General features: G+C 45.1%; 1 protein-coding gene across 1 annotated transcript in view; it reads right to left on the reverse strand.

Moving 5' to 3' along the window:
- Positions 1-25,950, reverse strand: part of LOC308333376 (thyroid hormone receptor alpha) — a 206,832-nt gene extending 180,882 nt beyond the window's left edge. The window contains exon 1 of the mRNA XM_080789753.1: positions 25,662-25,950. The gene's annotated coding sequence lies outside the window, so the exon portion shown is untranslated. The remainder of the gene's footprint in view (positions 1-25,661) is intronic.
- Between the last annotated feature and the right edge of the window lie 1,696 nt (positions 25,951-27,646).

Here is a 27,646-nt window from a genome sequence, read left to right on the forward strand (position 1 = left end):
AAGAATGCATAATGTCTTGACACCCATCACAGAAAAAAAGGAATGTCTGCCTTTCAGATGCTTGACCCATTTGCTCTCTCTCTCTCATCTCACGTCTCTCTCTCTCTTCTCTTTATTCTCTCGGTCTAGTCTCTGTTTCCCCTCCTTTTCTCACTCATCCTCCTCCTCCTCCTTTCACAGCAAAATATATTCTCTTCTCAGACTCAAATTCATTGGCAGTGAGTAGTAGTAGTAGTGTAGTATCATAGTAGGTGCACGTGTACACACAACATGCACGCACAGCACACACACACACACACAACACTAGGGGTGTGCAACGGTTTTTCAACCGAAAACCGAACCGTTCGGTTCCACATACACGGTTCAATGCGCTCTAATGAACCGCGCTATTTCGGTTTTGCATTAATTAATTTATTACAGCTGCGAAGAATGTATTTCTCGGTCACACACTGGCCTACTTAGAAGTCTAGCACTCTATCGGTCACACACCGTCCTACTAAGAAGTCTAGCACTCTTTCGGTCACAGAAGTGTAGCACTCTGTCGGCCCACCCCCTACACACACACACACACACACACACACACACACACACAGAGAGAGACGGCATGATGAGAGAATCCAGCACTCGTCTTTAAACGTCGTTCTTGGAATAATTATTGATCGTCATACACAGAGACACACACAGCGGAGTAACCTCGCGCCAACAGGCTTCTAAGCACGGTCGTTGTAAGTTTTGTTCAGATCTGATTCTGCATCTGCACTCGCTGTTTGAGTGCTAATTAAGAGGGAGAGTGAGAGCAAAAACAACCCGCAGCAGGACATTCATTCCGTCAGAAAAGTACCAACAAAATACTCCCATGTCCAATCCATGACTGTAGATAGAAGCCCATAGAAGCCCTTCTTCTAATAATATAAGCATAATATCCTTAAATCCTCATGTAGACTTATTGTAAACTTTTGTAGGCTATTTTTCTGAGACACGACGCATTCACTGTGAATGACTCCCCTCCCAGGAGACACTCTCCTCTCCTCTTTCCTGCATGTGCTTAATGCCCCGTGTGAGCGCATAGGTGCATTTATTTCCCCTTAAAAATAATGATGAGGCACATTAAAATAGCAATATAAGGTTTTTTTCCCCCTTTAAAATAATGAAAAGGCAGAAATGCCTAATAAAATAATATATGCTAAAAAAAGAGAAGAAAAGAAAATGCTATAAATAAACTTTTTTGAGTGGTGCAAGCCACTGCCTGGCTGGCTGGCTGGGTATGAGCATGAAAACAGCGTGGTTGTTTTTCACCACCTGTGCACAACCTAACACACACGCACATTATTAACTGTATGATGATTTCGTGTGTGCCAGTACAGTGACACTAGTACAGTACAGTACAGTAGAGGGTACAGTAGGGCGCGTTCCTGGGGATCACTTCACAAGGGGGTATTTTTTTTACTGTACCGAAACCGAACCGAAACCGTGGCCCCCATACCGAGGTTCGAACCGAACCGTGGTCTAACTGAACCGTTGCACCCCTAACACACACACACACACACAACCAGAGCCAGAAAATAACCCATGCTGTGCTTGATCAGCCAGGTTTTATGGTCCCTCCAAAGGTTTTATAGTCTTGAATGTGTGTCTCGGTACACCTATAACTCTGTGTGTGTGTGTGTGTGTGTGTGTGTGTGTGTGTGTGTGTGTGTGTGTGTGTGTGTGTGTGTGCATGTGTGTGTGTTCATTTATATGCATAATGAGCCGCCTGTGTTCCAACAGAGATAGCTCGATAATCAATTATTCACTCTGTGGAAAATACACTTGTGCTCCTTTCTAATGATAAAATCACTCGCTTATAATTGGCATGTGAGATGAAAAATGTTTAAAAAAAAGAAAGAAATAAACATACATAGCTTGTGATTCCAACGCCAGTTAATTAGATTGTTTGGGACCAAACAGGCAGACTGGCAGGCTGCACAACAGAGCTTCAGAGGCTCCAACACCGCGTGTAATTGTGTGATATAGTGTTTTGGTTGCCTCGAGCATTGAGTGTGTGTGTACTGTGTGTGTGTGTGTGTGTGTGTGTGTGTGTGTGTGTGTGTGTGTGTGCGTGTGTGTGCGCGTGTGTTGGGTGGGTCGACGACTTTATTTCAAAGCAGAATCGTAATTTTAATAGCCAGGCACAATAAACGTACCGGAGTTTAGCTGATACAATTGCTGCGGGGAAATTGCCAATTTATGGCCTGCCACTAAACTGGAGCGGATGATACAAGGACGACCTCACACACACACACACACAACACACACACACTCGCACGCACGCGGTGCGATGGCACGGTGTGCGAGGGATGCTGAGGAAGGAACAACAGCACCAGTGTGCATGTCGCTCCGCTACGCCCTCACATGTCAACACTTAATCATCCTCTGTCTTTGTGCGTTGGGGCTGACACTCAATGCCGCTGCCCCGGCTCAATTTAGATTAAAACTCCTCCAGCGCATGCACGGTCACACGACATACAGTACGAGTACAGCATGGGAACTGGCCGTATGCACAGTGAAGAGTCCAGTGGGTTCATTCATTTAACCACTTAAAACCTTAATTGTCCTGAGACCAGATTCTACACAAGAATGTCTTCTTTTCGGACAGACCTTGTGTCAGTGGTTCGCAAGGTTTCTCATGTCAAGGAGCCCCAAAATGAGATGTATTTGGCCGCATTCATTTTATATAACTTAATTACTCATTATCAATATTATTCTGAAGTTGTCACATACAAAAAATGCCTAATAAAAACAGTATATATAAAAAAAAAAGGTCTTCGCTGTGAAAGAATATGTATTCAAAGATTTGCGCCACATTTCCACGATTTTTCAAAAATAGCAGATCTACAAGCTCGTAGCGCGGCACTCGGTGCCGCGTTATGAGCTTGTATAGATCTGCTTTTTTTTTTAAAATGGGATGATAACGTTACGTAACACAGTTTTTGCTAAGAACGTGTATAGAGACGTCCTTAAATCTAAGGGCGCTCTCTATGGTTTTGACCAAAAGGACAAATGTTCTGTCTTCATTAATTTTCTGACTTCAGGAAGCATCTCGTTTCAAGTATAGACGCTTCTAGAGAGACTTCAGCGTGACCAGCGTGAGGTAAGAATATGGAAGATTGTGCCTCCCGGTTTTGGGGAGGGAACGGAGCCATATCTGCTGGCACTCTCCAGCGCCTTCATTTCAAAAGAAGTGTTTTAATTCCAAACCGCCACGCAAGATGCCAGTAGCTTGTAGATTTGCTATTTTTCACCCCCGGAAATGGGAGGCGAGGGGTTTATGTGGAATCTGACCCATACTCGTATAGGCAGTTTTTTCCACTGCTAGTTAGTTGCAGCAATTTTTTTCCTCTTTTTTTTTTTTTTTACAGTAGAGTGGACGCAATCAAGTGACAATAGTGGTAAACGTGGAAGACAGCTGGGACGGAGTAGGCGGAGGAGGAGGCCATCGGGGTCGCCTTCGGTCACCTAATCCTCGATGTCAGACAGTGCAATTACGTACTGCGCACGCACACACACACGCACACACAGACACACACACACGCACACACACACACACACACACGCACACACACACACACACACACACACACACACACACACACACACACACACACACAGACAGACAGACAGTGCCCGGCCCATCAACACTCGGCAGGCAGCGAGCTCTAAAGGGTGCACTCTCGACATAGTAATACTTACTCCAACACGCCCCGGATATGGACGATACATAACACAATGTCTCTCTTCTCTATGCTAATCCCTCTCGCTCTTTCATGTACTGCACTGTACTGTACTCTACTCTCTCTCTCGCTATCAGAGCCTCCTGTAGGCGATGGAAGCGAGGGCCACATGCCGGGCCCCTGCCATTGGCCCCGGCAAGCTGCTCGCACAGATGTTGGGAAAAGAGGATGCCTGGGGGGGGGGGGGGGGGGGGGGGGGGGTGCAGCTGGATGTATCCCAACCAGAGGAGGGGGGGGGGGGGTCAGGGACGCAGGAACTCAACCCGCATTTGGAGTTTGTCACACATACTGTTGTACACACACACACACACACACACACACACACACACACACAGTGTAATTACTGCCGGACAGCCGCTGCCTGCTTGTCATTGGGTCTATTAGGCCTGGAACACCGGTCCTACCAACGCGCTTGGCATACAGATGTGTAGAGCTATAGACTGTTAATATGTAATCATACAGATGTGTAGAGCTATAGACTGTTAATATGTAATCATACAGATGTGTAGAGCTATAGACTGTTAATATGTAATCATACAGATGTGTAGAGCTATAGACTGTTAATATGTAATCATACAGATGTGTAGAGCTATAGACTGTTAATATGTAATCATACAGATGTGTAGAGCTATAGACTGTTAATATGTAATCATACAGATGTGTAGAGCTATAGACTGTTAATATGTAATCATACAGATGTGTAGAGCTATAGACTGTTAATATGTAATCATACAGATGTGTAGAGCTATAGACTGTTAATATGTAATCATACAGATGTGTAGAGCTATAGACTGTTAATATGTAATCATACAGATGTGTAGAGCTATAGACTGTTAATATGTAATCATACAGATGTGTAGAGCTATAGACTGTTAATATGTAATCATACAGATGTGTAGAGCTATAGACTGTCGTTTAATATGTAATCATACAGATGTGTAGAGCTATAGACTGTTAATATGTAATCATACAGATGTGTAGAGCTATAGACTGTCTGTTAATATGTAATCATACAGATGTGTAGAGCTATAGACTGTTAGTATGTAATCATACAGATGTGTAGAGCTATAGACTGTTAATATGTAATCATACAGATGTGTAGAGCTATAGACTGTTAATATGTAATCATACAGATGTGTAGAGCTATAGACTGTTAATATGTAATCATACAGATGTGTAGAGCTATAGACTGTTAATATGTAATCATACAGATGTGTAGAGCTATAGACTGTTAATATGTAATCATACAGATGTGTAGAGCTATAGACTGTTAATATGTAATCATACAGATGTGTAGAGCTATAGACTGTCGTTTAATATGTAATCATACAGATGTGTAGAGCTATAGACTGTTAATATGTAATCATACAGATGTGTAGAGCTATAGACTGTCTGTTAATATGTAATCATACAGATGTGTAGAGCTATAGACTGTTAGTATGTAATCATACAGATGTGTAGAGCTATAGACTGTTAATATGTAATCATACAGATGTGTAGAGCTATAGACTGTTAATATGTAATCATACAGATGTGTAGAGCTATAGACTGTTAATATGTAATCATACAGATGTGTAGAGCTATAGACTGTTAATATGTAATCATACAGATGTGTAGAGCTATAGACTGTCTGTTAATATGTAATCATACAGATGTGTAGAGCTATAGACTGTTAGTATGTAATCATACAGATGTGTAGAGCTATAGACTGTTAATATGTAATCATACAGATGTGTAGAGCTATAGACTGTTAATATGTAATCATACAGATGTGTAGAGCTATAGACTGTTAATATGTAATCATACAGATGTGTAGAGCTATAGACTGTTAATATGTAATCATACAGATGTGTAGAGCTATAGACTGTTAATATGTAATGGCTTTAAACTTTAAAGTAAATATCTGTTGTTTAATCGACCAGCATGACAGCGATCTTACAGTACATCTGCCATCTCCCCCCAAATTGAACTTTTACAGTACTGTATACAGTATATATATATATATATAGATATATATATATACATACAGTATATATATCTCTCTCTTTTTCAGCTCTGTGAAATTTTTGCATCTATTCTGAGGATAGTCCAAACAGGAAGCGCCCCAGCTTCATTCTCATTGGAAGAATCTAAATAGCAGCAGATGTATTGGCACAAACTATACAAGAAACAACAACAGCGCATTACTCATTCTAGCAGTAAGCGTTATAAAAGGCGCCTGATAATATCTGGGTTTAAACAATAAAACAATTATTTTGACGATCTAGCACACGGTATGAAACGCAGCCGGCTCCAAGGAGGGAAAGCCTCCATTACGGGTCCTTCTCTAACAGAGAAGAGACGGGGGTCGACTCGGCGTCACCTCGCTGTACAACACCAGAGTGAAGGAGTGAAGAAAGTGCGTCTCCCGTTGGCGTTGCATACACGCTGGAGACGGTTTAGACAGGGCTGTACAAACAGAGAGGCTCGCTTGGCTGAAAAATGAACCGTAAGTGCCTTTGTGTATATCCGCCCGTGTACTGTACAGATCTCCTATGTGCAAACACTGCGCCCGGCTAATGCAACGTGTGTTCCAGTCTGTGAAAGCACGGGTGATAACAGCTTGACTAGGGGTAGCCGTCAGGCTGTGTGGGCGTGGGCGCGTGCGTGCGTGCGTGTGCGTACATGCACTTAAATAGGTGTGTGTGTGTGTGTGTGTGTGTGTGTGTGTGTGTGTGTGTGTGCACGCGTGTGTGTGGGGAGAGGGTTGTTAACACTTGACTTGACTGACTGACTATGATGGAGAAATAATGATGCAAGTTGATACTGAGCGTGTGCATGTGTGTGTGCGTGTGTGTTTGTGACTGTGTGTGTGGGCGTGTGTGCGCGCGAGTGTGTTTGTGACTGTGTGTTAACACTTACTGACCAGGAGAAGATACTGTATATGTAAAATGAGACAGAGGGCTGGATTTTGAAGGTGCGTTTTACCATGTGGTAATACATAAATTGGCCTCGCTCTGCGCACAATCGTATTATGAAAGCCTTATCGTCCCGTGTTGAACGCACACACATATGGAATACGACGTTGCTGAATATTTTAGCATTGTGGGAGTGTCCATATGTTAATTATTTTCGCTTTGCGCAATTTGCTATTAAGCCCCTTGACCTGCGCATAACGATTAGACGTGGGTCTAGGCACCTCATAAACGCAAAAGCAGATAAAAGCACTGTTTGATTTTACACTTGAGCGGCTCTGGGACGCTGCTGGAGTGTTGCCAAGTCTGTTTATTATAAGCGGCTTCTTTTTCTGTAAAGTTGCTTGTAAATATTGGTAGTTGTGGTTGCTTTTCTTGTTTCTAAAGGTTTCTCTCCTAATGTTGTTTAAACCAGTGATCCTCACACAGCACATTCCCATGTCAGGCATCCCCAGATGAATGCATTTGCCCAACTAAGGACGGCTAATACAAAAATGTAATTACATTTTGAAAATAGCAGATCTACCAGCTCACAATGCATCACATTCATTCATTAAAACTATGAACTCTGACTGCAGGCGGATATATAATGATCATTATAACAATGTGCAAGAAAATATTTAAAAAGATGTAAGAACTTTATATTTGTGGACAATCAAAATATGTTTTTTATTTTAATGTGGTGTCATTAAAATTAATCTGGATATGGCAGACTCAATATCTAGAAAATAAAAACATGGCACTTCATTTAAAATAGGTTACAGACCCCTGTTATATGCGCTTATTTTGGGATTATTTTTATAGACCTATTTACTTGTTTCTCTGAGACATGGCAACAGCGTCTTTTTATTGCGTCATTTTATTGGGAATGTTGAGATTAGAAACGGCCATAATTCTTTCATTTCTCAACCTTAAAAAAAAACAAAAACATATGCATAATCCTTGGGAAGTTTGCTTTCATACGCTGTATCACACTTGATTCAAGTCTTCTTCAATAAAATGCTACGAGCGAAGACCATACCATCACGGGACCATACCGCATCACGGGCATACGCACCAGGCATTCAACTCATTACTCATTTCAAATATAATATAATAATTTAAATTAAAATATAATTTTACTGGTGTTTCTCAATAGAAACAACTTATTTTGAGGCATGAAGGTGACAGCATGCAGTGCAATAGGAATAATTAACCCAAATGTGACAAAGTCATATATGTCATGTCTTCTATGGTGCCAGCCTGAAGAAATGTAATAATAACGATCCCCAAAGTGCGCATTCCGTATGTGACATCAGCTGACTGGTAAAGAAAATAGTACGGACATGTTGATTGGGTAACTCTCAAACACGCCTTAAACACTCCCATGACTAATTCAAGGCCGTTTTGCGCACTCCACGGGGTGTCGAAAGCGCTTCTTAACATGCTTAAAATTGCAATATGACATACCTCACGCCCCCAGCTCATATTACTGTAATAGGTAAAACGCACCTTCAAAATCTAGCCCAGAGTGTGTGTGTGTGTGTGTGTGTGTGTGTGTGTGTGTGTGCGTGTGCGTGAGCTCCATTAGTGCGTGCATGTGTGTGGCTATTACATACTGTAGCTCCACACCTGCACGGTATGCGTCATGTCCTGTATGACTAGTGCATTAATTGTACGAGGATGTTGTGTTGGCGAGCACATCATCAACGCATGCAAACAATTTCCCCCGTGTGTGTGTGTGTGTGTGTGTGTGTGTGTGTGTGTGTGTGTGTGTGTGGCGGACGGACAGCCGCGCAGCAGCAGCAGCGCATACTAATCACAGAGTGGTTGCCTCACACAATTTGTGGATCAAGTTTCTCCCCCCTCCCCCCCCCAGCCACTCCCCCCCCCCTCCTCCCCCCTCTCTATCTGTGGCAAGAGGCGGGTGACATTGAACTCTACACCAGTGGTTCCCAAAGTGGGGCCCCGGGCACCAAACGGAGCCTCATGGGTCTGTAACTCTGAGAGTGTTTACAAATGGATCCAAATCCACCCGTTAAATTAACATTGATTTTACAATAATAATAAATGGGGGGTCCCAGAGATAGAAATGCCATTAAATGGGGGTCCGTCCGTAGACTAATGCGTGTCAAACGAGGGGGTCCTTGAAATCAAACGGGTTGAGAATCACTGCTAGAGCCGTTCAAATCTTCTCTTATGGGGGGTCCCTGGCATGTCTTTTCAAATGGGGGGGGGGGGTTCCACGGGCTAATTAGTGTCAACTTGGGGGTCCTTTACATGGGAAGACCAGTGCTCTACACCAAAGTCTACGAAGAAGACACTATTACAGAATAATACACACACACAGACAGACACCAATGACACGTGCAGCTAAACGCAAAGACATGGGATAGCGTTGAACAAACTGCATGAACCTATGCAGGCATCTTCTCACGCTTGGCTTGAGTTGAGACGAGCCGAGCCGGAGGAGGAATGCATGCACGCGCCAAGATCACCGACCGGGGTCTGTCCTCTCCCATGCACCATATGCACACGTGCACACAGACACACACACACACACACGCGCACGCACGGTAAAATCCTTAATGTTAATCTATGCTAAGTAACTCAAGAGAGCGAAATGTAATCAAGTGCGTTTGGATACATTTGTGAACTCTCAGCGTTACGTTGACACTCAGGATTGCACGGTGTGTGTGTGTGTGTGTGTGTGTGTGTGTGTGTGTGTGTGTGCACGCACAGTGCTGGAGGGCACTTGGCTTGATGTTGGCATTCTAGACCTCCCAGCTCGTCCCTGCGCGGCCCCGTCGCTTGACTAGCAGCAACACAAACAGGTAGCAGCAGATAAAAAAAACACCGTATTCCTCTTCTCGTCCTCCTCCTCACTACACTAAAAGGTCCTTGGAGCCGACCCAAAAAGACAGGTAAAGATGCCTCACAAAGCCCCGGCTTAATAGACACAGACACATCTGACAGCGTGTCTGTCTGTCTGTCTGTCTGTCTGTCGGAGGTGGAGGAGCTGCCGAAACACCGGTTTCAGGATGATTCTCTGGCGTAGCCCCGCGTTGCTGCCAAACTGGTACCTCATGTTTACAATGGGCTTAATGTAATGACAACCTTGCTTCTAATCACCGTCGAAAGACACAAGAGTGACAGGCGGCTGTCGCGATACCGCCGTGTGACGGATGGCTCTGCAGAGACAGGGGAGGTTTGCCCGGGCCAACCGCCAGCCGTTATTATGCATGCAAATGTTTGTACAGCCGGATTATTATTATCATATGATAATGTCTTGGCACGAGAGCGAGAGCGTCTGAAGTTACCTGTGCCTGAGTTGGCCCGGCGATGATTTATACGTTCCCAGCCCGCGGCACGCCCCGCGCGCTCTCACACACACACACACACACACACACACACACAGACACAGACCACAGCGAGACGCCTTAGCTTTAGCCAAAAGGGACATCCTTGTTTTTAAAGCGTGACGGGTGGCATGCGAACGAACGCAGCCGCGGTATAAATCCTTCAGATCCGGTCTGTAAAAAAAAAAAGCTCATTCATTCATTTCTTTTGTGGATGCACTCTGCGCCATTAACTTATCCTGACCTGAGATCAGGTTCTAAAAATGTCTGTTTGAAAATGACAGTTTTCTGAAAAAACGATTCGATTTTTCAAAAATAGCAGATCTACAAGCTCATAGCTCGCCACCGAGTGGCGCGCTATGAGCTTGTAGATCTGCTATTTTTCAATGGCTGCCTAAAGCATAACATAATGCTAACACCACACATGCACATAGAGCACATACTGTATACTGTAGGTGTAACTTATGAGACAGACGGCAAACCAAATATTATTTTTTTTCCAAAATGCCAAAAGAAACCAAAATCACAAAAAAAAAGGAAAATCAGGCAGTCTTCTCCATTTCATCCCATGCATGAAGCAGGTGTGCCAGCAAGGGTGGGGGGGGGGGGGTGGAGGGGTTTGAGGAGTGTGTGTGTGTGTGTGTGTGTGTGTGTGTGTGTGTGTGGGGGGGGGGGCGCCTGGGGGTTCCTGGGAGTGGAGATAACAATCAGGACGAGATGACAAACGGGAGGTGCTGTGGAGTCACCTCTGGCAGCAGTTCGCTCTGCACAGTAAACAAACAATCTAGTCAAGTTGACCGAGTTCAGTTTCCCGTTTCCCCGCCCGGCCCTTCAGCCTCCACCTCGCCCTCCAAAGAGCCTATTATTTATTTCTCTCCATGGAGTAACCTGCATCTCAGTCAAGACGGGCAGTGTCAGTATAGACCAATCACAGGCAGGCGGGGTGTTACCATGCCTCAGCCATGCCTATGCTCAGACACAAACGGTATTCACACCCCCCCAAAGAAAGACTGCAGCATGCATGATGCAAGCAGCGCCCAACACAGCACTGATCCAAGGGCAGAGCACACAACTCCAACAGGCCTCGTTATGGTGTCACACCTCCATGGATAACTACTAACCCCCCCCCCCCACCCCCCCCCCCCCCTCTCTCTCTCTCTCTCTCTTTCTCACACACACACACACACACACACACTCAGTGTACAGGGTCGTATGCAGGGCAAAGTCTCGCCGCTCTGCACGTGAGGACTCGGAGCCAGCCTGTTGGCCTTTTTTATTTTTGGCCTGCAAGGTGCCCGACCTAATTCATGTAGCCCAGGAGTGCCTTTTCCTTTGGCTTTTCCCCCCCTCTCTCTCTCTCTCTCTAGCTTGAATGCAAATCAGTCACAATACTCTGAGCATATGAAAGGACCTCCCACAGGTCCTATACATAATATATCCTCCACCTCAGAAAGGTTTTTGGAACTGTTGTTCTTAGAGGGAAAAGGAAGAAGGAGAAAGGTTTTCCCTCCAGCCAAACCGGGGGAAAATAAATGCTTACTGGGCAGGACGGCTCAGCGCGGTGGGCAGTCGAGTCCCCGCCGCCGGTCACACTTCAAAGAAGGCCAGCTAAACTCCGGGTGGCTGGGGGTGAACTTCAACCTCACAGCCATAACATAAACCAAAGTCTGGTTCTGTGGCCAGAGGAATATCTCTCTCTCTCTCTCTCTCTCACAGACACGCACACACACGCACACAGTACTCTCCAATTGTTGCCCCTCAGGGGGGGGAGACGGGAGGCGGACTTGGGACTCTACGTCAGGGCCAGAGAGACCGAGAGAAATGTGACCAAACTCTGGGGCGCTCTCCAACTGGCGGAGCAGCAAGCCGTGGATGAATGGCGGGAGCCTTGCAGTGGTGTATAGCCGAGAGCCAAAGAGGCCTCCGTCCGTGTCATATAGTTCTGAGCGCGGCACAACAAAGCTTGTTAAGGCGGTAAAAAATGCCCGAACCTCAACGCGTGTATAATTAATATATATGGAGCCCGGGTGAGCGTGCAGTGCATGGCCTCGTGCACGCGCGCACACTCACAAACAAGTTATGTAATTGTTACACTGCAATGTTATTGCTCCGATGCCTTCCTCAAAGTAGTAAAAAGGGGCAGTGAGTTCACCGTTCACCACACAACATCACCACGCTCCTTCCTCTTTCAATGAGTTCACCACCCACCCCGTTCACCACCCTCCTTCCCCTCAGCCACTTTCAGTCTCACGACGAGTCACTAGTGTGGTAAACTTGTGTGTGTGTGTGTGTGTGTGTGTGTGTGTGTGTGTCTGCCTTTCAAATCCATACTGCAAATCCATAACTGATAACAAGTCAAAAACATGTTTTTGATTGTCTATTCTAAACACAGTCTTACACAAATACACACTATTCAAGGAATATGATAAGAAAACCTTTCTTTTTAGTGTAAACAAGAGGTACCCATGAGTCAAATCAAAGACAGCAATGCTCAGAGAGACTACAATCAATACGGACGTCAGAAGCTGTAACTAACTACACCGTTGTGGGGTCCGTTCTGTACATAAGTGCGTGCGATATTTCATCCTGATGTGAGTTAATTACTGACACACCCCGATTGACATAGCTAATGTTCAGCGACCATTATGACTTCACTTTATATCGCCAGAAATAGCCGTGGCACAGCGGCCCCAGGCGAGCGCCAATAAACATTTTTTACAAGGCCCATAACCACCACACATGCAAGACATGAATGTATGCCGTACGATTTTGTAGGCTAGTTGGCAGTCTGTTCTGTACCACTGAGTGGCAAGGTCAGTTTTGTATCTTGGGAATGGGGGTTGAATACCACCCCTGGGGACTTATCTGTGCCATTTGACACATGAGATTAATGACGGTGAGGTGTGTGGGGGGGGGGGTATGATGATGAAGATTGCTATTGGTGGTGGCAACCTCTGTGTGAACCAATCTGGGATATGAAATGTGTATACAAGTGCTGCCTGAATCTCTATGTCACTGGTTCCCTGGGGAGTGGGGACACCCAGGGGTCCTTGAGGGAGTTCCAGGGGGTACCCAGCTAAATGATAGTTTGGAACCAAATGGACCCTTATGGGTCTGTAACTCAGAGAGTGTACAAATGGAACCAAAATGGACCCGTTTGTATACACTCTCAAGAGTTACATTAACATTGATTTTACAATATAAATTGGGGGTCCCAGAGATAGAAATGCCATTAAATGAGGGTCTGTGGTCTAATTATGCATGTCAAACTGGGGGTCCTTGAAATGAAAACGGGTTGACAATCACTGCTAGAGCCGTACAGATCTTCTCTCATGGGGGACGTCCCTGGCACGTCTTTTCAAATGGGGGTCTACTCCCTGCAATGATGACTCTATCTCCCTGCGCATGAAAGCGATCTGCTTAACTTTTGATTAACCGATTAATTATGTCACTATAATCTTTAAGTTTCGAATGTAATTACCGAAGCAAGGGGAAAGTAATTATTTGCAATTGTTTAAATGTGCTCGGGACAAATATTAAATAACACTGTTGACAGACAAGATACAGCATACCCTTGTCATAAGAAGACATGTTACAGGCTTTTAATGATGTGAGCAGCTACTGTATCTCAAATAGACTTTAAAGCCAAGACACCAGATTATTTACGACTCAGACCGGACTAGTTATCAGGCTAATAGGTTTACCAGTTGGGGGGACTGCCCGCTTGTCTACATCCTTAAGAAAGTAGTTTAATAATGTTGTCAGGCATACTGTACGTAAGCACGTCTGGATACATTATATGACGCATCACCTATAATCTGAATTATGTTTTGCACTCTGTGAAATAGTGTTGAACGGTGCAAATAGGAACATACCATTTAACACAGATAGGCAGTGCAAACAGTTGATGAGGAAAAGAAACTCGGGGAGATAAAATAATTAAGCTTTCCAGGAAGAAAATAAGGCTATTATTAACCAAACAGAGAGGAGGGGATTTACTATTGCTACTGAAAAAACCTTTATCAACAAGCCTTATTATCTGCTTTCAATAAATGGAGCATGATTCATGTGCAGAGAATGCATTTATTTCCTCAGCAACACGCAAGAATCTTTAAATAAGCCACTGAAAACGAGTAGGCCTACATAGACCTTAGTTTGCCGACACAGACTTATATGAAAAGGTGAAAACTATGGGAATTCTTTACAAGGTCACCTGTCTATCGGATAGCATAGTGGGAAGCACGAAAGGTAAGTAATGTATGACTGAAGTGCCTTTCAAAACAAATGTTACACGGTGCTGGACGATAAGCAAAAAAAGAGATCAACCAGGAGAAAGAAGAGGGGTGATCCGAGCACTACAGAAAGGTAAGAAAGGAGAAGGCATGTAAAATCAGGGTACTTATTCAAGTTAAGAAGCCAAAATGATTCGACTCTTACATACACATGCCCTGATGAAGACTCTAAGGAGTCGAAAGATCTTGGCTTTTTAACTTGAATAAAGTACGCTAAGTACCCTGATTTTACATCCACACTTATTGTACAGAACAAGAACACTTGTTCTGTACAATAAATTAAATAAAGTAATAAAACATAGGATCTGTAGAAGCAGGAGAATCAGAGAGTGTTGAACAAGATTCTATATAGTCAGACATTTTTAAACATACGGTAGGCCTACTGTATACCGTGCATACCGTGTATCTGTCAAAAAACTAAAGGAACGCCCCACTCATCCTAGATATGATGACTAAATCAAAGGCTGTATCATGGACGGCTCAGGGTGAGCTTGTTAATGGCAATGTTACAAAGAGTTCCCGTGCGTTTGACCCGATTAAAAAAATGTTACTTCTCCTCCTGGTGTGGGCGACAACAAAAGACCTCCTGGTTGGAACGAGTTCTTGCAAACAATGGCTTATCTACGTTGTGCCTTATCGCCTGTGCCTAACACACGTTAGACAGCTTATTACAGGTTGCCACCCCCCATGAGGCAACTGATGGCGATTATGACATGCCTACAAGTAAAAAGTAAAGATAAAATGCCTATATGCACAAATTGTGGCTGTGGTTTGGATTTGTCTTCATTTACAGATTTATGCAATTATTGTTTTGATTATTTATTCATATTATATTGTCAATGATCGCGGGCACCACGGGATCCTTGACAATTCCACCCCACCCAAGAAGGTCATCTCCAATCCATTCAATTGTTGTGCTGAATATTTAGGGATCTTTAACAACCAGTCCTATTAAGAATCCTATATCACATTCATATACAATATCCAACGCATGCATACACCGGGACCTCCGAGACTGGCCTCTGAATAACTTGGTTATCATCTGCTCAGGTGCTGTATCTTTACAAAACCACCCACAGCCAAATATTGTACCCGGGGTTCTCCTTTCCATAATTCAGTAAACACTCTTATCACCCCTCCGTACAGATTATGTGTTTGATGACTGTTACTGTAGACTGCATTCTATCCTCCTGTGCAGCATATGATATCCATCCACCGGTGTTCACCCAGGATATAGTTGATGAAAACACCACTTCGGCATCCCCAGGTATATCTGTTCCATCTGTTAGATGGATGCAAGCCTTCACCGCTGGCTGAGATGTAAAACTGTGAATATAGGGGGGGGGGGGAGGCGAGAGCAGCCGGTCTCTCAACAAAATGATGCATCTTTGTTTGTTTCAGTTGCACTCTTCTGACAGATTCATGTGCATTGCGGGGACGTGATGATGGCTCTTGGACAACTTTCTAAATGATGTCTCCATTTAAAACTACTTGCACAGCTGCGTTTACACTGTTTTTTTTCCACCCCCTTCTTCGTAGCACTCCTGCTGCTGCATTTTTAGACGCGTCGTATTCGCACAAGGCTTTGTATCTTCTCGCTAGCCTCGTTCTGGCCTGTCTGAACTCTTGGACACAACGTGCAGGGCATGCCGTTCACAGTCAAACAACTGTATGAAACAAACTTTTAAAGCAGGTGTCAGACTTGGCATGATTCACACATGGAGGGATGGAGGGAGGGAGGGAGGGGGGGGGGGGGAGGGCTCATACAGCACTAGTAGGTTTCTCCATTAACTCTACCCGGTCAAAAACAAAACCATCCTTTGACTTGTTAACCCATTTTAGGCCTGACGTCGAAATTAAAAAAATGTCCTGACAATTTTCATGCTATAGTTCACACAGCAGTGGTTCTCAAAGTGAGTTCCAGGGGGTCCCCAGAAAGATTATAGTTTGGAACCAAATGGACCCTTATGGCTCTGTAACTCTGAGAGTGTACAAATGGAACCACGGGACCATTTTGTACACTCTCAGAGTTCAATTAACATTGATTTTACAAGTCCCAGGGATATAAATGCCACGTACGGACCCCCACCGTACGTAGACTAATGCATTTCAAACTGGGGGTCCTTGACATGAAAGTGTTTGGGAACCAGTGGTGTACAGAATGTTCAGAGGCAGTGAGAGGAAGGAGGGGAGGAGTAGTTGGGGGTTATGCACCAGTTATAACTCAATCAGGGCCCGTCAACCTATCAAACTGTCATCACTCATTACCTGCCAGTCAAATCAACATGCACATGCTTGCATGTGCAGCGTTGCAGGGTAACCTATCATCATCATTTATCGACCGCGGTCGAGATCCTGGATTTCACAATATTACGCCAGACTTCCCAATCCTTCATTGCCATACCCAGTTCCTGCTTACTGATGCCTGTGTCCCTAGCGATGACATCAGGGAACGACAGTTTTCTACCTCTGGTCTGCTTTGAGGCAGGACTCCAGAGAAGAAGGGAAGGTATAACCTCATTGTCAGCTCTGTAGCAGTGGCCGGCAACGGTAACCTATACTGTATAGTAAGTAGTAAGTAGCCTTGCCGAGCCATGAGGCCCATAGGGGGCTCCTGTTTCCTGTTTCTGTAGCGTGAGGCAGCATGATGTACAAGTACACCCCCTGGACATGACGCTAGTATGTCGAATAATCCAACCCTTGATGCTGAGTGTCAAGCAGGGAGGCTGCGTCCCATTTTTAGAGTCTTTGGTATCACCCGGCCGGGGATCGAACCCCGACCTCCCAGTCTCAGGGCGGACACTCTAACCACAAGGCCACTGAGCTGGTATTGTATTATACTCTTGCAATAACGTTAAATGGCAACCCTTCAAGAATCCCTTATTCAGCCTTGTTCGTTCTGCCACCGTCTAGCGGCAGGGTAAAAAACATAGGTTAGGTTGAGTGGCCTCTAGGTGTAAGCAATTAAAGTGAAAGTGACGAGGCAGGAGAGTGGTCAGCCACTGGAACCAATCAATCCAAATTGCTCACATAAGACATCAGACGAACTGGAAGAGCAATGGAAAACTACATTGTTTCTTCACCACATGGCCGCCCCGCTTATTACGCTGGGGCAAGCTTTTCGGGCTCACGTTTGAAACCATTACTCTTGCGGTTGGCCTGGTTAGAGAGGGGGGGGGGGGGGGGGGGGGTTGTTTAGCAAGGTAAAATAAATAATATAAAGCAACAGTTAAGACAACAGCACCATGCCTGGGGATTTTATGGGGATTTTATTTGAAACAGGTCAAATCTAGCCCCCCCACCCCCCCCCCCCAACCCCCTCCTCTACTCTAATGAAATGATGACCTATATACAAGGTGGATGAGCCATACACAGCCATGGTAGAAACTTGGCGCCGTTCCAAAAATTCTAATTGTCGGGCTTCTATAAAGCGCGTCTCGGGGTTATTCATTACCTCAGCAGATGATATGGTAAAGGGTGGAAAATTTTCCATGCGAGAACACGGTAATGTATACATCATTGACTCAATCACCAGAGTCCTCAAGCAGCCTTCCCTCTGTTGTCAAAGTCAAAGAGGTGGTTAGGCCAATACACACGCACATTGTGGCACAGCAGTATCAAACATGTTAGCCGGAGAACAGAGTTTCCGCAGCTATTTTGTTCATTTTTGTATGTACATAATGACTCATAATTGAAGACGTTAGCACTTGAATGAATTGCAGTCGGCGTGCTCAACGCGAATTCAAAAGCAAATCTGCAATTATCGTTCATTAGTTGGTTTCATACACCGAATTCCCCTTTTCATTAACACTAGTAGGAAAGCAAAGACAAACACCCCCGTTGCCGCCACGCACATATTTCTCTCCTATAAATCTCCCCGCGAGCTGTGCTGATTATGAGCAGATTAAATTATCCCCAGGAGGCGTGGATAGCGATATTGTTGGTGCTGATTTAATCTCAAATCCACATCCGTCTGTCACAACAGAATATGTGTAAGTAGAAGAGGCTGCTTGTGAAAATGGTTCATTTGACAAGTCCTGTAGGTCTGAACAATTGTCCTTGCATCAACCTCGCAATGCACGTACGTGCAATGGTCACATTGCAAAGGATGTCAATTGGGCTCATCAGTCAAATCATCACTCTAAAACCAGCAAGGTTTTCCACAACTAACTTGCTGAAGAAGCAGTCTAATAAAAAACATAATTTTGTCTGTTGTAATGACTTCTTGGTTACTTACTGGTCTACAGTGAATGGCAATGGCAATCTGCTTTATTTCCCTAAACACCCCAATCATTGCTACCAAATGTAACTATTCAAACTATAGGCCGATACCCCTATGGACCAAAGACTAGTATATTTTGACCGTGTGCCGCCCTGTTACCTCCCGACCTAGCTGTCGCACCCACCACATGGAAATGAAATATATGGTCATATATTATTTTATGTGTGTGCAACATATTATGTGACATAATATTCTAAATTGGCCGCCTGCATGTCGCACACACTATTTTAGAGACATATATTGTACATAAGCATATATGCACATGAAGTTATGAACCTGAATATGGCATATATTCTGCATATACTTGCCATATATTGGCAAAACATATATTTAAAATAAAACCATAGCACCACAATTAGCCTTTTCATGTCACGCACCCCCTAGAAGGCACTCGGGGGGTGCACGCACCACAGTTTGGGAAGCTTCTCTTGATACAAACCCCAACCCGCCTCTTTCACTCTAATCCTGATCCATAAATTATGTGTTGGGTAAATAAGACATTGTGCTCCGACAGCTAATCTGATATGTCCATTGTTATGGCTTAGTGTGTGCGTTTAGGAATGTGTGGCAGGCAGACAGGAAGTTGTTCCGATTAACCGAGGCGATTGAGTACAACTACAGTATGTATTCACTAATTCTGTATTGTTTGACAATATTTTGCAAAGTAGCTCAACAACACTTTCTGAGTAGCTTTGGATTATAATAATTCGTCCAAATTATATGGTACTATTCTTGGTACTCAAAGTCGCTTTACGACAGAACAAACTACAGAACAAAAGAAAGAACTTTATTGAGAGAATAACTAAGTTTGAAAGAAGTTTAGAAAATGTCCAAGTAGTTCACCGTGATGATACGTTTGGTGGCTTTGCAAAAACTAGGCTATACGCTTTCAGAGTAGCTTCCCTGACACCGGCCTATATGTGGCGGGTTCATTTCTTTTCACAGTAAGTTAACACATGCAGGTATAGCAAGCAGTGAAGGAGAGACGAGAGAGCGAGATACAAGGGGCGAGGGGGGGGGGGGTGTCCGAGAGAGAGAGAGAGAGAGACAGACAGACAGAGAGAGATGGAGAAAAGGGGGAGTGGGGGACAGAGAGGGAGGGAGGTCCAGTGCCAGCCAAGTGTCGGATGGGCTCTCCCCCCTCGTAAAGCGCTTGGCTTCGCCCAGGCAAAAATAAACCTAAAGGGCCCCGGGTGCCAAGTATTTCTGTTGATGAAAAGCCAGTTTGTGAGTGGCCCCTGTCGTACCCGGAGCTGGGCCGGCCATGACGGCTGTTAATAAGAGAGACGTGTGGCCACGTAAAACAGCCTCACCACTCTCTGCTGCCAATAAAGGTCAGTTTATGTGTGATTATTTTCCCTTGCGATTCAGCTGCTGCATGCTGCACTCACTCCTGTTGCACAAGGGGAGGGGAGGCAGAGAAGACAGGCAGGCAGGCAGGCAGACAGACAGAGACACAGTAAGAGAGGGGGAGGGTAAAGCGCTCTTCTTGCCGTAATAATACCGAAGAGAGGGGGAAAGGAAAGAAGGGAGGGGAGAGGAGGAGAGTTCAGAGGAGGGAGTCTCTGGCAACCATCTGCATGGAAACCTCTGTCAAAGAGAAACAACCAAATAATAAAAAACGACAAGAACTGAGGAGCGATGGGAGAAACCACTAGAAGAGAAGAAAGAAAAGAGACATTGCTCTGAGAAAACAGATATATGGAGAGAAGGGGGGGGAGAATGAGAGACACAGATTTTTAAGAAAAAAAACTTTCACAAACTGTGGGTGCCTCGTGGTTCAACCAGTTAGTGCACAGACAGACCATAGTCTGGGTTCCAATCTGACATCTGCTGGCTCACAATGACTCTCGTCTTTCTCTGCCCTTGGTTTGCTGTCTCTCTAGTCTAGACTGACCCCTGTGTGTGTGTGTGTGTGTGTGTGTGTGTGTGTGTGTGTGTTATCTGGAAGACGGCAGGACTACTCGGTGGACCCAGTGTGAAGGAATACGCAGATCCCCCCCCAGCCCCAACTGATAATCGCTGTCGTGCTCTGAAACGAAAGCACGCTTATCAGCGGCTGGGAACCTTTCCTCGCCCTCTCCACACATTCAGCTTGAAAGTTCAGCCTCTGCCATAACAGAGCGGAGTGAAGCGAGAGAGCTCCCCTTCAGCGCACACACCCCCCCACCACACACACACACACACACACCTTCATGCAGAGAGGTTCGCTGCATTCTGCTCAGCTAATGAGGCTGAGCGAGGGGGGGAGACGGACTCAGACACAAGTCCTGGGTGCCAAGTACAACGGAAAAAAGGCATGAAATTTCCTTTTTTTGCAGAGAAGGTGGGGAACAGAGAGAGAGAGAGAGAGGTAGAAGACAGTCAGCGGAGAGTGAGAGAGAGGGAAAGTAGTGGCGGCATTATTATTGAGTTCAGATGACCCGGCCTCGTCCACTGTAGAAAGCAATTAGTTTTTCCTTCTTTAGATTTCATTTGATTAGGTCCACTGGGCCGGGGCCCTGTTCGGTATTAATAAGAGAGTGTCATTGATCTCTCTCGCCACGGGCTACAATTAGGACCACACAACAGTACCGGTACCACCTTTCAACCCGGGCTACAGCTTCAAAGGATCCCACTGCACCTCACATCCGATAGCCTTTTTGGTTCTTTTCCACTGCGTATCATGCGCGGGTAAGCAAAATTGCTCTGAAGTGAAAATTGTACATTTGGGGATTCCAGTTTTGTCCATGGTAATGCTTTGCTTTGACAGTTGGGACATGCACTGCGACATTTGAATGTCTCATTCCCTTTTACTGTAGAGGCAGTACAGTGACCTGTCACTGTACTGCAGACACACTGCCCTTTGATATTGTTAGTGTCGTTGACTCGTTGTTTTTGAGAGTTCTCTTTTACAGTCAGTGACACTATTTTTTTGTCATCACTCAGACTCAACCGCTTCAGCAAAAGAACACTTACATGAGAGCATTGTCCTGTCATCTGATGGGCTATATTAAAATAGCACATTTTCTCAGCTACCAATCTGCTGTCAAAGAAGAAATCTTTATCAAATGATAGCTCTTTTATCGCAGCGAAATCACACATTAATGAGGCCCAAGGGAGCGTCTCGTCCCTATTCAATTCGAGCTACTCCAGGCCCTACCAACAAATTGGATGCACAATGGTATGCGGGCATACGTTCACACTAACAAAGCCCCCCAATGTTTGCCTGCCTAGTCGTTTGAGTAATCTCACTTTTCATCCACAAAAAGGGCAATTTATTCTCTGAGCCAAGACCAATCAATCACGTCTTTTTTTCCCCCTTTTTTTTTGGAGGGGCAAAATGCTAATAGTGACTGCTTTGTTGTGCTGATGCAACTAAGAAGGTTGGTCAACACAGGATGTACGGTGGCCCAAATCTGTTGGCGCCCCGGACCCTGGCAGCGCTCTGTCTTGGCCGAGTCCATGGACACAATGTGCGAGTCTATGGGTGATATAATCTAATTAATCAGGCAAGAACAGAGACAAATGCAGCGGGGCGCCCCCAGGCCGAGCCTCTCTATAGGATGAGCAGTACGCTTATTAAGGTCAAAGCACAGGAAACAGAATAAAATAACCCAAGGCGTGTCTTTATGTTGTGTCGTCTGGGGGCAGTGGGGAGGCGAGAGACAGATTCCTACCGCGCTCTCGCTCTCTCTCTCTCTCTCCCCGTCGACTCGGCAGACTGTTCAGGAATAGCTCTCGACATGCTGGTCTACCCAGAATGCCCTTTCCCCTCCCCGGGGCAGCTCTGACATCATAATACAGTGGATTCAGACCAGGACATCAGCTGCACAGCCGAGGTTATATAACTGAACTCTTTCCCTGCTTCCAAGGCATTCAGCACTGCTGCCCTTCTGGGGGCACAAGAAGGGGGGTCGACTGAGGGAACGAAAGAAAGAAAGAAAGAAAGAAAGAAAGAAAGACAGACAGACAGACAGCGGGGTGAGAAAAGAAAAGAAACAGACAGGCAAAGACAGCGGGGTCACAAAATGAGAGGCCCTTTCCTCTGCAATAACCCCCCCCACACACACACACACACACACACACACACTTTAAAAAAGGCCCCGCCAGCAGGCATCCAAACAGACAGAAGAAGAGAAGATATAGACCAGGTTACTCTGAGCTACATTGAGATGCTGTACAGCACATCTGTGACACCGCTAAATTCAAAGCCTGGTGCAAAAGCATGTTCTTTTTTACCTAGCAGTACCTGCACCACGTATGGAAAAATAATACGGGCTGTAATTACCTCCGGAGTGCGTACATTATGTAGGACACGTCGTCCCTCTGCATGCGTGTGACGGAACGGAACTACTATCGACTCTAAGCCTTTCATAGTACTGTACACACACACACACACACACACACACACACACATGTGCATTCGGGAGAAATGTGTATAGTTGAACGGCAGATTTGTCTGATGGCTAATCATCAACCCAGGGACAGAACACAGTGTTTTAAGGCACTAGCTAATGATTAATACATATGGTGCTTATCTGGAGTGATGCCAGGCAGCCGGTCTTGCCCTCCATCTCGCCGTGTGTTTAATCACCTCCTCAGCACAGACTGACACATGCAGCTAAGTGGAGAAAACTCCCCAGACACTGCGCTCTGAGCTCCACACAGTGCCGACTTAAAGTTATTTACTTTGGTTTCCAGTCTCCTTTCCGCACCTTTTCTCGGAGCATTCAACACTTTATTTACCAATGTTCCCAATGTTTGCTTACTAAACTCCGAAAGACAAAGCATATACGGCGGGAAGGACGGAGAAGTTAAGGTAACTGCACCCAAGTTTAGAGAGTTTGCAGTGTAAATGCAGTTTGTTAACTATAAAGCTGCATGAGAAAACACACCACACTCGGATGATGTACGTAACAAGAGCTTTGGTGGTCAGAATGATAGGAGAAATATGCAGCATTCAACATTAACTTCAAACTAACTTACACACCTGTTGCAGGTGTGATATCTTCATGGTTTATGCATGCTCCATAAACTCCCACTTTATCAAACAAAAACAGGGAATAGATATCAAGTTTGAGTTTGACGTCACGTCTATTTACTTTGGAGTAGCATTCTCCTTTTTCTGATTATGTGTGGATGGGAACATTGGTGTGTGTGTGCAGTGCAATGCCCTGGAAACAGTCTATCAGTCTGTGCCTGTGTGCCAGCCGCTTCTGTTGGCAGCTTGATAAATGTGAGTGAAAGGGCACACTGCTTTTAAGCTACCGTTCCTCATCAGTGCGAGCCGAGAACAGAACTCCTCCGGAAGTGACTGCCACTGTGGACGGGGGACGTCTCTGAACAGACTGTGTGGAGTGGATGGCGTTCCGCTGATCTAATTATTACAGCTGTGTCACACTCACAGCGCAGAGGTTAATTTAAGGGGGGAAAAAAGGGCCACACGAAGGAAATGGTTGTTTCGCGATAATCACCCCGAGGCTGTGATACACTACCGACTGAGATTATCATTTAGCGAGGATTATTATTCTGTGAGCCGAGTAAATGACAATCTGCAGACACAACCTGTACAACAACAGAAGGCTGTGGTGCATTTGGCAGTTTTGGGGCAAGACAGATGGAGCATATTCTCAGCGACAGACTGGACACGACATGAGATGTAGGTTCAATTTATCTATTTTTTTGCTCTGTTAAATTCAGATGTAATTTAATGTATTATGATGCCATTGATTGGCCCTGATAACGGGCCAAAACATGATGGCATTTTATTATGAACTAGCTTGTGGCATTAAAAGCTTTTTAACTTCATGAAAGAGCGCCATGGACAGCACTAATTTCTTGTATTTTTTTTTTTTAGTAATGATGCCACTTTTAGGGCAGTGAGTGAATGATGCCCATCAACATTGACTCCCAAGTGGCCCTGCTGTGTATCACATCATCAAGAACCAAGACAAGCCATTCAGTGATGTGAGGTGGACTTTCATCTGAGGTGCATTATGATGGCATGACTGTGTATACCCTTTGTTCGCGCAGGTGGAATTCAGTGGGAACTGAACCACACTGACCCACTTTCAAACATCTCTCGCAATGCCACTCCAGCCTAGCGTAATATACTTATACTGGTAAACAACAACTGACTTTGCCCATACTGCATAGTGGTTGCAATTTGCAATACTGGAAAATAACTAAATAAATAAATAAACCATTTACACAAATCCAGGCTATATTACTACTGCATTGTGGAGAGCAGTAGGTTACATTAAGTTAGTAACTTCTACACACACACACACACACACACACACACAAACTGTAACTGCTGCAAATATTTTGTTTTGAGGTTTGCCTGTTTGCATTATGCTAGGCATATATAGATATCATAATCGCACACTGTATTTTATTAATTATTATCATCATCATCATCATCACATGCTGCAGGCGCGCACGCGCGTGTGTCGCGCGCACACAGACACGCCACATTGGCACAACCAGCGTGGACGCGCACGCATGTGTCTGTAGTCTACTCTGTACGTGCGCCAGAGAGTGCAGCAGGCATAAATCCAAGTTTCGGGCCCATAAAGGCAAGCAGCAATGACTAGTCTACCACCCCAGCAGCCCAGCGCAAGAAATATAGCAGTCCACAAACATATTATCGCCCATGCAACTTGCACGCTATGATGAACGCCGCCTCGGCAATCACCAGAAATCACACACACACATGTAGGGACGTGTGTGTGTCCAATCCAATTTCTCCATTAAACAGCGGCGGTGTATCCGAAACGAGCACACATTTAATAAACCGCGCTTTATACTGTAACAGTGTAACTGTATATCGGGCTGCTACATTGTGTCTCCTCTGTCCTTACTGCTGATCTGTCAAACCATGCCTACCTATACCTACCGCTAAAATGCGCACACACACACACACACACACAGTGTAGTGTAGCCACCGCGGCTAACATCACATGAGCAAGAAAGAAACTGCCACTCACTCATATCTAGAATGCTGTATTAGTGACCAAACAATGCGTGATAGTAACACTTACCCGTGGCGTTTCTCCACGCGGGTCGGACGCGACAAACGGGTGGGATGATTCCGAGAAGGAAAACAGTGAGAAAAGTCAGCCGGGCTCCCCCCTTCTTGCTTTCCAGCGCAAGTGTCTGGTGGTACACACACACATGCATACATTCACACTCACACACCCACACTCTCTCACACACACACTCTCTCTCACACACGCACGCACGCGCGTACACACACACTCACACACGCTGCACTACACAGCCAACGAGCTATTCCTCCGCAGGGCGACTTCTCCTCTTTGTCCGTTTAGGATGTTGTCTCTTCTCTCCTCGTGTTTACTGCACGCAAAACAAAACATAAACAAAATGCGTTCCAGTCGCCCTTTTTTTCCTCCTTTTTTTGTGTTCAGTGGGCTGCCTGCCACGACAGGGGGAAAGGAATCGAGAGAAATACACTACGCTCGCTCCTCCCTCCCGCTTATGTACAGTAAGTAAGTGAGTGAGGAGGGCGCACTTAGCTCTCTGACTGTCTGTCGCGTCGCCCCGCATATACAGCTATTTATTTAAACTATCTACCGCTCTCTACAGGACCGACATTGTAAAGCACAAGCAGCAGTCTGAGGAGGAGGAGGGCGGAAAGAAGAGCTCAATGTGAAATGAAATGTAGTGTAGTAGAGCATCCTTCCTCCGTGGTTAATAGTAGGTGGAGCGTGTGTGAAGGTGGGTGGTGGTGGCGGCGCCTATATACCGGATATACCCATCTTCTTCCGTCGCACCTCATTAATTGATGGTTCAACGCGGGCTAACTGCACCCGTCTACATCCCATGGCCTGAAGGGACGGCCTGTTGTCCAGGCAACCGCTGACGTGAATTAACCATAGTTAACACATTTTTGTCCATATACTATAGCCTACTGTGCCATATTACTGTAGGCCTACGTATGAGATCCCTCAGGCTCAGACAGACCCTCAGGTTCAATAAAGGATCTGCTTGTCTGTCTATCCTCCACTCATGCTTTTAAAAATATGTTACAGTATGGGTTTACTTGGGTAGGCGGCTAATTCTCAGTTCAGCCAAATTAGATTCAATTTATTGTCAGTGCACAGAGTATACAAATACTTAGACAATGAAATGAAGGGTGTACAAAGAGTGCACTGAGCCGACAAATAGCCCTTATAGGAATAATAATGTAGTTCTACATCAATATTCATTTTTATTAGCCTAAGTTGATGATTTTTGTAATTGCATTTAGACTTGACAGAGATCTCCATGTGGGCATAAAAGAGACTCAGAGGGACAGACAGTCAGACACACAGCGTGGGTCCTATACAAATACAGTATATGCCTATAGTTTGAAGTCGATTGGTAAAGGGTATTACAGTCACACACAGAGTGCGCGCTCGCACACACAGTTTAAATTCTGTGCATTTTTTAATTAAATTTAGAGTAGCCAATTATTTTTGACACCCTTTTTCTCCCCAATTGTATCGTTGTGCCAATTAAATCCGACAAAGCCATAAGGAGATGAATCCATGTTGAACTTTGTATAAGCACTGTATATGCAGCGCGTGCACGGTTGACTTATTTTTGTTCATTTGAGCGACGCGAAATCCTCTGAAGATAAGAAATGGAAAATGTGTATTAAGGATGATGGAAAAGCCTCTCTGCTGGAAGCAGAGGTTTGGGGGCATGCATCCAATGGCAATATCAGGGAGCCGATAAGAGTCTCTGTCTGTCGTCATGGCGGCATCAGCGGGGGAGCTTTCGCACGTTTCTTCCTCGAGATGCATTATCCAATAAAACCCTGGATTCCGTCGGAGCACGTTCAGTTTAACTCTGGCATTGATGGGCCGGCCTCTCCCCCATTGACCCTCTGATACAGATAGCTTGGGAAAAAATGTTTCATCCTAATTCTTCACCCGCATTCCCATCATGGAGGCCCACTGGAACCCTCATCAGTCAGTCGACTCTATATGGACCTGTAAGTGCAGCGAGAAGAAGCTTACAG

Source organism: Protomyctophum bolini (genome assembly GCF_963924005.1).
Source record: "Protomyctophum bolini genome assembly, chromosome: 18".
Taxonomy (NCBI): Eukaryota; Metazoa; Chordata; class Actinopteri; order Myctophiformes; family Myctophidae; genus Protomyctophum; species Protomyctophum bolini.